Below are 12,276 nucleotides of genomic sequence, written 5' to 3'. Positions count from 1 at the left end.
GTTGGTGTAGGCCTCCCTTCTCACAAGCTTGGAGTAGGTGGTAAGCTTTCCATTAAAGCTTGAGAAGGAGAGAGAGTCTTCTTTACTTCACACATGAGATTGTGTGAGTGTGTGTGTGATAATGCCTTGCAAAAATCAGCCCCCTTTCTCTCTTGGTCGACCTCCCTTGCTAATTGCTCATGCTACAACCCTATTGGACCTCCCCAGACCTAGCCAATGGAAATTAAGCAGCATAAGTGATAGCCTTCTGACATGTGTCCCCCTTTCCCCTTTTGTGAGAGCTTTAGGTAAATTAATAAATGCAACTAAACTCTCATTGGACCCCTTTGCCTCCTGGCCAATAGGAATCAGGCAAGCCATTGGGCTGCTGAATGCTCATTGGTCCCCTTGGAAGACTGTCCAGTAGTCTTCTAGAGAGCTTAATTCCTATTGGTTCTTTTATAAAGTGTTTTTAAATCAATTAAACTAGATTTACTCTAGCCTAATTCTCATTGGTCCACCTCCATGGCCATCCAATAGGATTTGACTACACCTTGTGGGCATCTGGCCTAGGGAGCTAACATGTGTCCCTCTTTCCCTTTGTGTACAAATGAAGCTTGTGAGTGTGTGTGGGTGTTTCTCTCTCATCCCCTACTTCTTGGGCTCGCCCCCTCCTATGTAGGGACTTGTGAAGACTTTTGTACACACACACAAAGCATCCAAATTTCCTAAGCTTTGACCTTTGGACACAACCTTTGAATTTTGGAACCTTAGCATTTTGGAAGTCTTAATGGGCTGAACCTTAGGGTCTTTTAAGCCCATTGTTGCACATTGCTCTTTTGCAGATGCCCCCCCCTTTGGATCCCTACCCTCCTTTGGATCCCTACTGTGGCCGGTCTGCTAGCTTAACCAATATTCTAGCTTTTTCTCCTCTGGCACTTCCCCATATTAAATGATCAGTTTAACATGAGAAAATCATTTAGGAGAATTAGATATTGATTATTATGACACCTAACAGGGACCAAGTGGCCACCATTGGCAAAGGTTAGCACTTCTCCTGCCTTTACATGCTTATATTTTCACCGCATACGTTCTTAGGTGGCCTTTAATAAGTCTACAAATCCTTAGACATTCAAAACCATTTTTGCAAAGCTAATTGACCAACCTTTTGAGGTCCAAGCTAGCTTGAAAAGGCAAATTTGGCAAATAGAATAGGTTTGACTTGGGATAGTATCACCTTGTGTGCCCATGTAGTAGGGCGGTTGCTCCCTATATGGATAAATTAAAATATCAGGATAGGCATGACATCTTACTTTTACATCTTTGTACAAGAGCTATTGATCATGTACTTGGAGCTTCATGTACTAGTAGTCTCATCAAGGATTGGGGATATCTGTCAAATGTACTAGTAGTCTCATCAAGGATTGGGCAATTAGGGTATGTAGTTTGATGTAAGAAGAATATGTTGCAGAGGTTTTTGATCCATAAAATTTCATCAAAGTATTTGAATGAAAACTAGAGATAAGTAAGTTTTCATCCTATAAGACCCTTTTATTGTAGATGAATTCAAGGGCATGTAGGTATAGATTACACCATATTGGGGAAGATGTCGAGCCCATAGGGATGTCATTTACTTGCGTCATGATTTGTCATTTCTTAGCGTGAGATGCCAATGTGGTTGAGACCTTGATCACACCCATCATCAAACAACAACTAACTTTATTCTTTGGGGACATAAAAATAATGAGTGTGAGTGCACTTCACTCACTAATGCTCCACCAAGATAGTGTGTACTATGTATGTGCTTCTTCTTCCTCACCGCACACAATTTTGAGCCCCCACATGCTCCTTTCAACTAGTATCAGAACCCAGGTTGAAAGAAACTTAACTGTGCATGCATCGGCTTCATCTCGAGGTTAAGGCTTGGGACCTTAGCCAAGCTACAAGAGAGAAATTAGTCTATGTTTGTTCTTGTGTAGTAGAGTGTAGTGTGTGAGTGAGTAAAGATAGCATTTTGAAATTATGCAAGGTGAGCACATAAAAAAAGACCAACACAAAAAGCCTATGTGGCGCTAAAAATTAACGCAAGGCATAGACCCTCAGTAGCACTAATGTAAAGCAAGCAACACAATAGAAAAAATTAAACGCAAGGCTATAATGCAAGAAGAGAGAGAGAAATACTTACACAATAGAGAGATAGAGGATTTGTGCAATAGAGAGAAGGGAGATCTTGCATAATGGAGAGAGAGGATCCACACACACACTCACTTCCTCCTTGATGCACTCTCTCTCGATGGCATCCCGGCTTTGATCTTCGTGTTCAAAAAGCGGAGTGCACATAGACGTGGCCAGGGAGGCACTTTTGACGAATTTAGAATCAAATTTGTCTGCATATAGGAGCTTTTAGCATTCTGTAGCAAGTAGATTTTAGAGACAAGATTTGGGAATCAATTTTGGCTTCACATAGCTAGTTAGTCATATTCTTTATGCATTAGTCTTTGATCATCTTTAGCTGAGAATTTGCTCAAGTCACAAGGGAAACTCTATCTAATTTTTCTCGTAATTGTTGCCATAGTTTTCGATCTTCTTGCCATATTGATCTCTCTTGCAGTTATGGTCTCTTCTTTCGAGAAAGAAATCTATAACAGTAAGAAGTCAAAGGCATGAATTTTCAATATGGAACGAGAATATTTAGGATGTTTTGACCAGAAAGATCAATTGGAGCCACGGTTTGAGTGCCAAAAGGGCGATGGCTACATGGATGCCCTGTAACATTTAATGCCCTAAAAACTTGTGTGTAGCGGAAATTAGCATGAACATAGTGGGCATTTCATTAGAATAGATTCCTAATGAGAATTACAAGAGTGCTTGGGTGGAGAGAGAGAGAAACAAAAAGCATAACACCTAGTTAGATAGCATGAACAATACTTTCAAAAGAGAGAGAAATTAAGCTATTGACAACAGTTGAGGACCGGATTTGCATGGAGCCGGTCCCCCCTCGAAAAGGCTTTGTATTATGGTTTCTCCCATCGAGAGAGACATTGTACAATACAATTCTTTGTGTTCCTTCAAGACTAGCTAGTGCAATGAAGATGAAAGCTTCATGCACTAAGCAAAACACTTAGCAAACACAACATCAATTATCCCCGGTCTCAGACCCAAGACCTCACACACCTTCGAAGATGGTGAGAGCTAGCAGGGTATGAGAGTAGATTGAGAGGAAGAAGGAGTATCTTACGAGAAAGATGTACATCTCCTCACATAATCACTCATATTAGCATAGCTTAGCTTAGTAATTAGCATGGTAGAGGAGATGAGCATGCATTGAAGCTTGGCTCTTGGTTGGATTTGCATCACAAAGCCAAGAGTTGTTGGTGTAGGCCTCCCTTCTCACAAGCTTGGAGTAGGTGGTAAGCTTTCCAATAAAGCTTGAGAAGGAGAGAGAGTCTTCTTTACTTCACACATGAGATTGTGTGAGTGTGTGTGTGTTATAATGCCTTGCAAAAATCAGCCCCTTCTCTCTCTTGGGCAAGCTCCCTTGCTATTTTCTCTTGATGTCCTCCCATTGGACCTCCCTAGAGCTAGCCAATGACAATTAAGAAGCATAAGTGATAGCCTTCTGACATGTGTCCCCCTTTCCCCTTTTGTGAGAGCTTTAGGTAAATTAATAATTCAACTAAACTCTCATTGGACCCCTTTGCCTCCTGGCCAATAGGAAGAAGGCAAGCCATTGGGCTGTTGAATGCTCATTGGGCCACTTGGGAGATTGTCCAATAGTCTTCTAGAGCACTTAATTCTCATTGGTTCTTTTATTAAGTGTTTTTAAATTAATTAAACTAGATTTACTCTAGCCTAATTCTCATTGGTCCACCTCCAAGGCCATCCAATAGGGATTGGGTACACCTTGTGGGCATCTGGCCTAGGGAGCTGACATGTTTCCCTCATTCCCTTTGTGTAAAGGGAGCTTGTGTGTGTGTGTGTGGCTTTCTCTCTCATCCCCTACAAGAAAGGCTCACCCCCTCCCAAGTAGGGATTGCAAAGACTTTTTGTTCACACACAAAGCGTCCAATTCCCTTAAGGTTGACCTTTGGACACAACCTTTGAATTTTGGAACCTTAGCATTTTGGAAGTCTTAATGGGCTGAACCTTAGGGTCTTTTTAGCCCATTGTTGCACATGGCTCTTTTGCAGATGGCCCCCCCTTTGGATCCCTATTTTCCCTCCTTTGGATCCCTACTACGGCCGGTCTACTAGCTTAACCAATATTCTAGCTTTTTCTCCCCTGGCACTTCCCCATATTAAATGATCAGTTAACATGAGAAAATCATTTAGGAGAATTAGATATTGATTATTATGACATTACCTCTCTCTTGAAATCATAGTCGTCCTCGACTATGGTGTAGAGAAGGTAAAGCATATTCATGAGTCCTTTTCTTAGCGGGTAGAAGATCCCTATGTTACCCTACGACATCGTTCCACAATGGATGACTAGTCCATTTGGCGCTTGAGAGCCTGAGGCTGCCACAAGCATGTATGCACATTAGTGCTATCAGTCTTCCATAGTAGAGTGACAAGCTCTACTTGGTGTTTGGGAGACGTCGTCTCCGCAAACTTGATCTAAGCATGCATACTTCTTCATTTTTGTGCACAATAAAGAAAAAGAGAGTCTTATAAGACAAAAAACTTTGTTCATTTTTAACATTTTGTACATTTGCTTACTCTTGGGAAGCATTGTAAGCATTGACAAGGTTTAGGTTATCCTTTAATTGTATGCCTTCTAGCATCTTCAAAAGGATAATTATTAAACTTAATAAGATATCGTTGGATAGTCTTACCGCCTCTTAATACCTTGTCTTCATGTCGAAGAATGGACTCGGGCTGCAGCACCTCCTCTTGGTCCTCGATCTCCGGTGGGTCTTCAATAGTTGGTTCTTGAGGTGGCTCTCCTTTGTAAGGCTTTAATAGGCTCACATGGAAAGCATTGTGTATGAGCCAATGATTGGGCAACTTGAGTTGATAGGCCATCTCATTGATTGGCCTAAGAATCTAGAAGGGACAATAGTACCTTTTTGCTAGTTTAGCATAGTACTTTTGGTGTCCCGTAGGATTCTTGCCCATCGTGTGCCTTAATCAAGCCTTGGGAAACATTAATAAGACCCAATCATTTTCTTTAAAGGCTTGGGCTCTTCTGTGCTTGTCAGCAGCAGCCTTTTGCCTTTGCTGTGAGATAGAGATAGCATCCTTAATCTTTTGAAAAGATTCTTGTAGGTCTCGGCTATACTCATCTGGAGCAAAGATCTTCCCATGTACCTTAAGTAGCAAGGGACTTTTTGATCTTCCCTCAATTACCTCGAAAGGTGCTTTTCCCGTGGAAGTATGTACAGTGTTATTGTAAGCATACTCCACTAAGGGTAAGTACTTCTCCCATTGGAATCTTTGATCTATTTCCGTTACATAGGCTTTTAGTAGATCGAGAATTGTTAGGTTAGCTATTTCACTTTGGCCATCCATTTGTGGATGATAGGCCGAAGAGAAGTTTAGCCTTGTCCCTAAATTCTCAAAGAGACCCTTCCAGAAATTACTGGTCATTCTAGGATCTCTATCCGACACTATGGACATTGGCAAGCCATGGTACTTGAAAATTTGTGAAATGAAGAGGGTTGCCATTTGATGGGCTTTGATAGTCTTTTTGACAGGTATAAAATGAGCTTGTTTACTGAACCTGTCTACTATCGTCCATATTCCCGTATTCCCATGGATAGACTTAGGCAATCCAAAGATAAAATCCATGGATATGCTCTCCCATGGTGAATTAGGGATTGGCAAGGGTTGAAGCAATCCAAGTTGCTTCCCTCTATCAAATTTTTTCTTTTGGCATACCACACATTTAGAAACTACTCTTGTATGTTCACTTTCATGGTAGGCCAATAGAAATATGTTTCAATTTCCTTTAAGGTAGACTGAATCCCTCTATGCCCCGCATAAGGTGGAGCATGTGATTCATACATTACTTTCTCACGTAGTGAGTTAGTAACACATGGTCTATTGCCGTAGAGAAGATAACCATCTTGTAAAGTAAATGGTTCTTCTTTCTTCCCTAATGCAAGGGTTGAAATCACATCTCTAAAATCGGGATCAATAGCATACTCATCTATCATTGAAGATAGATCATTGTGAGTTGCTATGGAAACCGCATTCACTCTCGGTCGTCTTGAGAGTGCATCGGCTACTTGATTATGCTTGCCAGAAATGTGAGCAATATGAAAATGAAATTGCGAAAGGAAATTTGCCCACCTCATTTGTTTGTCGGAGAGCTTGGTCTGCGTCATGAAGTACTTAAGACTTTGGTGATCCGTTCGCAGAATGAAAGGAGTCCCCAATAAATAGTGCTTCCATGAGTCTAAGGCATGTAGAACTGCAAGGAGTTCTTTTTCGTATATGCCTAGAGCTTGCTCAATAGGGTCGAGCCTTCGACTCTCATAGCCTATGGCGTGCCCTTCTTGGAGCAGAACAGCCCCAAGGCAATCACCACAAGCATCACATTGGACCTCAAATGGTTTTGAGAGATCCGGTAGTGTAAGCACAGGTTGAGAGATAAGCTTTTCTTTAAGCTTTTCGAAAGCATTGTTCTCCTTAGCAGACCACGTATACCTAACATTTTTCTTTGTTAGGTCATGTAATGGTCCCGCAATTTGTGAGAACTTTTCTATGAAGCGTCTATAGTATGCACACATACCTATAAAGCTTCTTAGTTCATGAAGATTCCTTGGTTTAGGCCATCCTTTTATTACCTCTAACTTGGATGGATCCATTTGGATTCCATCTTGAGAGATAATGTGACCTAAATATTGAATCTCTTGCAAGAAAAATTCACTTTTCTTTCGATTAACATAAAGTTTATTCTCTCTCAAAACTTGAAATATTACCTGGAGGTGTTGCTTGTGTTCGTCTAATGAATTAGAGTAGATGATAATATCATCAAAGAACACTCCAGTTAAGGTTCGATGAGGCCTGAACAGCTTCTCCATCAAGCGGTTGAATGTGGCTGGTGCATTAGTCAAGCCAAAAGGCATGACATTGTATTCGTAAAGACCAAATGTGGTACGAAATGCGGTCTTTACAATGTCTTGATCAACTATCCTTATTTGATGATAGCCACTTTTTAGGTCAATCCTACTGAAGTAGGTCGATCCTTGTAGCTTATCAAATAGGTCTTCTACCCGTGGAACAGGAAACCTATTCTTGATAGTGATCCTATTTAGTGCTCTATAGTCGACACACATACGATATGTGCCGTCTTTCTTTTGCACTAATAGCACAGGTGAGCAAAATGGAGATGAGCTAGGCCTAACACAACCCTTCTCAACTAACTCATGCACTTGCCACATAATCGCCTCTTGTTGAGCTTGAGAAACTCTATAAGGAGGTTTGTTAGGCGGTGAACTTCCTGGAAGAAGTTCAATTGCATGGTCATCATTACCTCGTTTAGGAGGTAGCTCACAAGGGATGTCGTCAATAAAAACATCTTGAAACCCCTTGAGAAAATTGGATAACTCTAATTCCTTTTGGTTGCTTTTATTTTCTTTTGCTAAAGCATTAGGTTCATTTTGAGAATCTTTAACAAAAATCATGTACACAAAAATAGAGCTCTTTATTGACTTGTTGAAAGTTGGTGTATGTACAATGGGAATAGTGTTACCCATTTCCTTAGCATCTATATACATGTCTTTTTCCCTGAACTTAAAGGAGATTCTCCTTTCAGGAAATTTAACATTGGCAGCCAGGCGGTCAAACCATGGTGCCCCTAGGATTACATCCTCATGCTTGAGAAGAGAGATAAAGAAGTCCTCTTTGTCCACATAGCCTTGGACATGAAGCCTCAATTTCCCGATTAAGGGAGTGACTGAAGCTTCTTGCCCCTTGAAGGCACTGTTTGCGGGTAGGACATCTCCCATCTCGTAAGCTTGTATGCCTAGCTTGGTGGCCAACTCTATAGATATAAAATTGTGAGTAGAACCAGGGTCAAAGAGAATAAAAGCATCATGTTCTCTTACCTTTCCCCAAGCATGGCATAGAGGAGATCCTTTGTGGTGAGTTTGGTGAATCTCCTCCTCTTGGATTTCAACCAAGGAAGCTCTAGGAGGATCTTGGCGGTTGTTCTTTTGGGGACAAGCGCGGTACGCATGCCCTTGTTCGCCGCACTTGAAACACCGGTTATCCTTGCGATAACGCTCAAGCTCTTCAGGAGAGAGTTTGTTTTTACCTTTGTAAACTCCCTTCTCTTTAGCTTTGTTGGAGTTTCCTTTAGGAGACTTTTGGACATTGTCCTTCCCCTTAGGCTCGTTGGAACCCTTGTTTTCCGTGGGCTTATTATTTCTTTTAGCCCCCGTTTGGAAATTGATTCGAGAGGCCACCATAGTATGGTGTATTACCACCGATATGGTATATGGCCTTTGGGAGTTGACATACTCCGCCATTTCTTCGGTTAAGCCCGCACAAAATTGTTGCTTTTGCTCTCCAAAATCCAACTTTTTGAAGACAGTGGCTTTGAGTTGTAGGTCCCAAAACTTGTCTACATATTTGTGGATGGATTCATAGAGAGAGAGCTTTAAGCTTCGCCATTCGGTGAGTACTTTGTCTTTGGCATCGGTGGCCAAAAACTGCTTCATAATGGAAGCTCTTAAAGCTTTCCATGTTCGTGGAGCTTCGCCGTTGGCTCGTAGGCTAGACCACCATTGTCTGGCGGACTTTTGAAAGTGCATAGCTACATGGTGTAGCTTAGAGGACTCCGTGAAGCCCTCATCTCCAAACGCCGCATCAAATTGCTGGATAAAGGCCAAGACTTTGTCCGTAGCACCAAAGGTGCCATCATAGGTAAGGAAAGAGATGCCCTTCCCTCCCTCTTTGAACTTCTTCAGCTTGGATGACTTCTTCCATGCGGCATAGGATTTCCTATGGCCTCTTCTTTTTGATGGTTCAAAGGTTGCACCATCACTTTCTTCAGAAGGTGAAGAATTTGAAGAAGGTGGAGAAGAGTGTGACCTCTTTCTCGCCTTTTTCTTTTCTTGATTGTCATAATAATCAATATCTAATTCTCCTAAATGATTTTCTCATATTAAACTGATCATTTAATGTGGGGAAGTGCCAAGGGAGAAAAAGCTAGAATATTGGTTAAGTTAGCAGACCGGCCACAGTAGGGATCCAAAGGAGGGAAAATAGGGATCCAAAGGGGGGCCATCTGCAAAAGAGCCATGTGAAACAACGGGCTAAAAAGACCCTAAGGTTCAGCCCATTAAGACTTCCAAAATGCTAAGGTTCCAAAATTCAAAGGTTGTGTCCAAAGGTCAACCTTAGGGAAAATTGGATGCTTAGTGTGTGCCCAAAAAGTCTTTCTACATCCCTACATGGGAGGGGGCGAGCCCCAAAGCTAGGGGATGAGAGAGAAAGCCACACACACACACACAGGCTCCCTTTACACAAAGGGAATGAGGGACACATGTCAGCTCCCTAGGCCAGATGCCCACAAGGTATGCCCAATTCCTATTGGAAGACCCTTGAAGTGGACCAATGAGAATTAGGCTAGAGTAAATCTAGTTTAATTAATTTAAAAACATTTAATAAAAGAAACCAATAAGAATTAAGTGTCCTAGAAGACTATTGGGCAATCTCCCAAGGGGTCCAATGAGCATTCAGGAGCCCCATGGCTTGCCTGATTCCTATTGGCCAGGAGGCAAAGGGGTCCAATGAGAGTTTAGTTTAATTATTTAATTATCTAAAGCTCTCACAAAAGGGGAAAGGGGGACACATGTCAGAAGGCTATCACTTATGCTGCTTAATCCCTATTGGCTTGACCTGGGGAGGTCCAATGAGGCAAAAGCCAGACTAACTTAGCAGCTAGGGCTCGCCCAAGAGAGAGAGGGGGCTGATTTTTGCTTGGCATTGACACTCACACTCTCACACTTGACCATGTGTGAAGGGAAAATACTCTATCTCCTCCCAAGCTTTAATGGAGAGCTCATCACCTACTCCAAGCTTGTGAGATAGAAGCCTACATCAACACTCTCTTGGCATGTGGATGCAAATCCAACCAAGAGCCAAGCTTCAATGCATGCTCATCTTCTCTACCAAGCTAATTACTAAGCTAAGCTATGCTAATATGAGTGATTATGTGAGGAGATGTACTTCTTTCTCGTAAGATACTTCTTTTTCCTCTCAATCTACTCTCATACCCTGCTAGCTCTCACCATCTTCGAAGGTGTGTGAGGTCTTGGGTCTGAGAACGGGGATAATTCAAGTTGTGTTTGATTAAGTGTTTTGCTTGGTGTATGAAGCTTCCATCTTCATTGCACTAGCTAGTCTTGAAGGAACACAAAGAATTGTATTGTACAATGTCTCTCTTGATGGGAGAAACCATAATACAAAGCCTTTTGGAGGGGGGACCGGCTCCATGCAAATCCGGTCCTCAACTGTTGTCAATAGCTTAATTGCTCTCTCTTTTGAAAGTATTGTCGATGCTATCTAACTAGGTGTTATGCTTTTTGTTGCTCTCTCCACCCAAGCACTCTTGTAATTCTCATTAAGAATCTATTCTAATGAAATGCCCACTATGTTCATGCTAATTTCCGCTACAAATAAGATTTTAGGCCATTAAATGTTACATTGGTATCAGAGCTTAAGGTTTCTCTTTTCTTGCTCAAGAAGGGAGGTCCTCAAGCTAGCTACAAATGGTTGGTATTATTAATTGCCTGTGAGTAAGTAGAATAGGGATTTTTCAGCCTTGCAGTGCGCCTGCCTTTGTGCAGTTAACGGGGCATCACCGTCGAGAGCTATGGTCTTAATAGTGGAGTCCTACGGGGCTTGCCTACGGCTTAACCACTATTGAGCTATTAGAAGCTTGACAGGAGCCGGTGCTGTTTTGGTGTCAAAAGACCCTCTCTTCTATTCCTTGCAATTAATGGTATTCGAGCCGCGGGTACAGTAGCTTGAGTGCTTTTTCTAAAGGGGTAAAGAGGAGTAGCAACTAGGGCTTGAAGTGCCAAAGTACACCTAAAAAGTTTACACCTAAAAGTTGTTAGAATGGCTGACAATATTAAAGAGAGTGAAATTAATGTTGATAACTTTGATTTTGCTCATGAGCAAGCTACTAATGATGCTTCAATGCTTGTTAATTATCTTGTTTCTAGGCTTCAACAAGCCATGGGCAATCCATCTCTCCAAAGTGAAGTGCAACGGCAGCTCCGTGCTCACGGGATTCTCCAAGCTCATCACCATGACGAAAGAACACCTAGGAAGCCTCCTTGTGAGACTACCAAAAGAGGTCTCTCTCCGATTCGGGAAGAAGAAGAGAATCCATATGAAGGGCTCAAGAACTTACTTCTTGATGATGCATCTCCTTCCCAAAGGAGAACTCAAGAGCCTCCACCGAAGGAACGAGAAAGAAGCGAGTCTCCCGCCACCTCGGTGGAGATGGCTCCACGAAGACGGCGGGCTAAACGCTCTCCATCACCACCAAAGCGGAGAAGACCCTCACACTCTTCTCCACGCCATAATTCAAAGAGGGATGATAAAAAGCAAGAGAAGAAAAAGGCGAGAAAGAGGACACCCTCTTCTCCATCTTCTTCATCCTCTTCCTCTTATGAAAGCTATGGTGAAGACGACAAAGATCAAGACAAGAAAAAGGCGAGAAAGAGGCCACCCTCTTCTCCACCTTCTTCAAATTCTTCATCTTCTGAAGAAAGTGATGGTGCAACTTTTGAACCATCAAACAGAAGAGGCCATAGGAAATCCTATGCCGCATGGAAGAGGTCGTCCAAGCTGAAGAAATTCAAAGAGGGAGGGAAGAGCATCTCTTTCCTTACCTATGATGGCACCTTCGGTGCTACAGACAAAGTTTTGGCCTTTATCCAGCAATTCGATGCGGCGTTTGGAGATGAGGGCTTCACGGAGTCCTCTAAGCTACGCCATGTAGCTATGCACTTTCAAAAGTCCGCCAGACAATGGTGGTCTAGCCTACGAGCCAACGGTGAAGCTCCACGAACATGGAAGGCTTTAAGAGCTTCCATTATGAAGCAGTTTTTGGCCACCGATGCCAAAGACAAAGTACTCACCGAATGGCGAAGCTTAAAGCTCTCTCCCAATGAATCCATCCACAAATATGTAGACAAGTTTTGGGACCTACAACTCAAAGCCACTGTCTTCAAAAAGTTGGATTTTGGAGAGCAAAAGCAACAATTTTGTGCGGGCTTAACCGAAGAAATGGCGGAGTATGTCAACTCCCAAAGGCCACGTACCATATCGG

The sequence above is a fragment of the Adiantum capillus-veneris genome, chromosome 23 (assembly GCF_014529385.1).
Source record: "Adiantum capillus-veneris isolate H3 chromosome 23, ASM1452938v2, whole genome shotgun sequence".
Classification (NCBI taxonomy): domain Eukaryota; kingdom Viridiplantae; phylum Streptophyta; class Polypodiopsida; order Polypodiales; family Pteridaceae; genus Adiantum; species Adiantum capillus-veneris.
Note: the sequence above shows the minus strand (reverse complement) of the source record.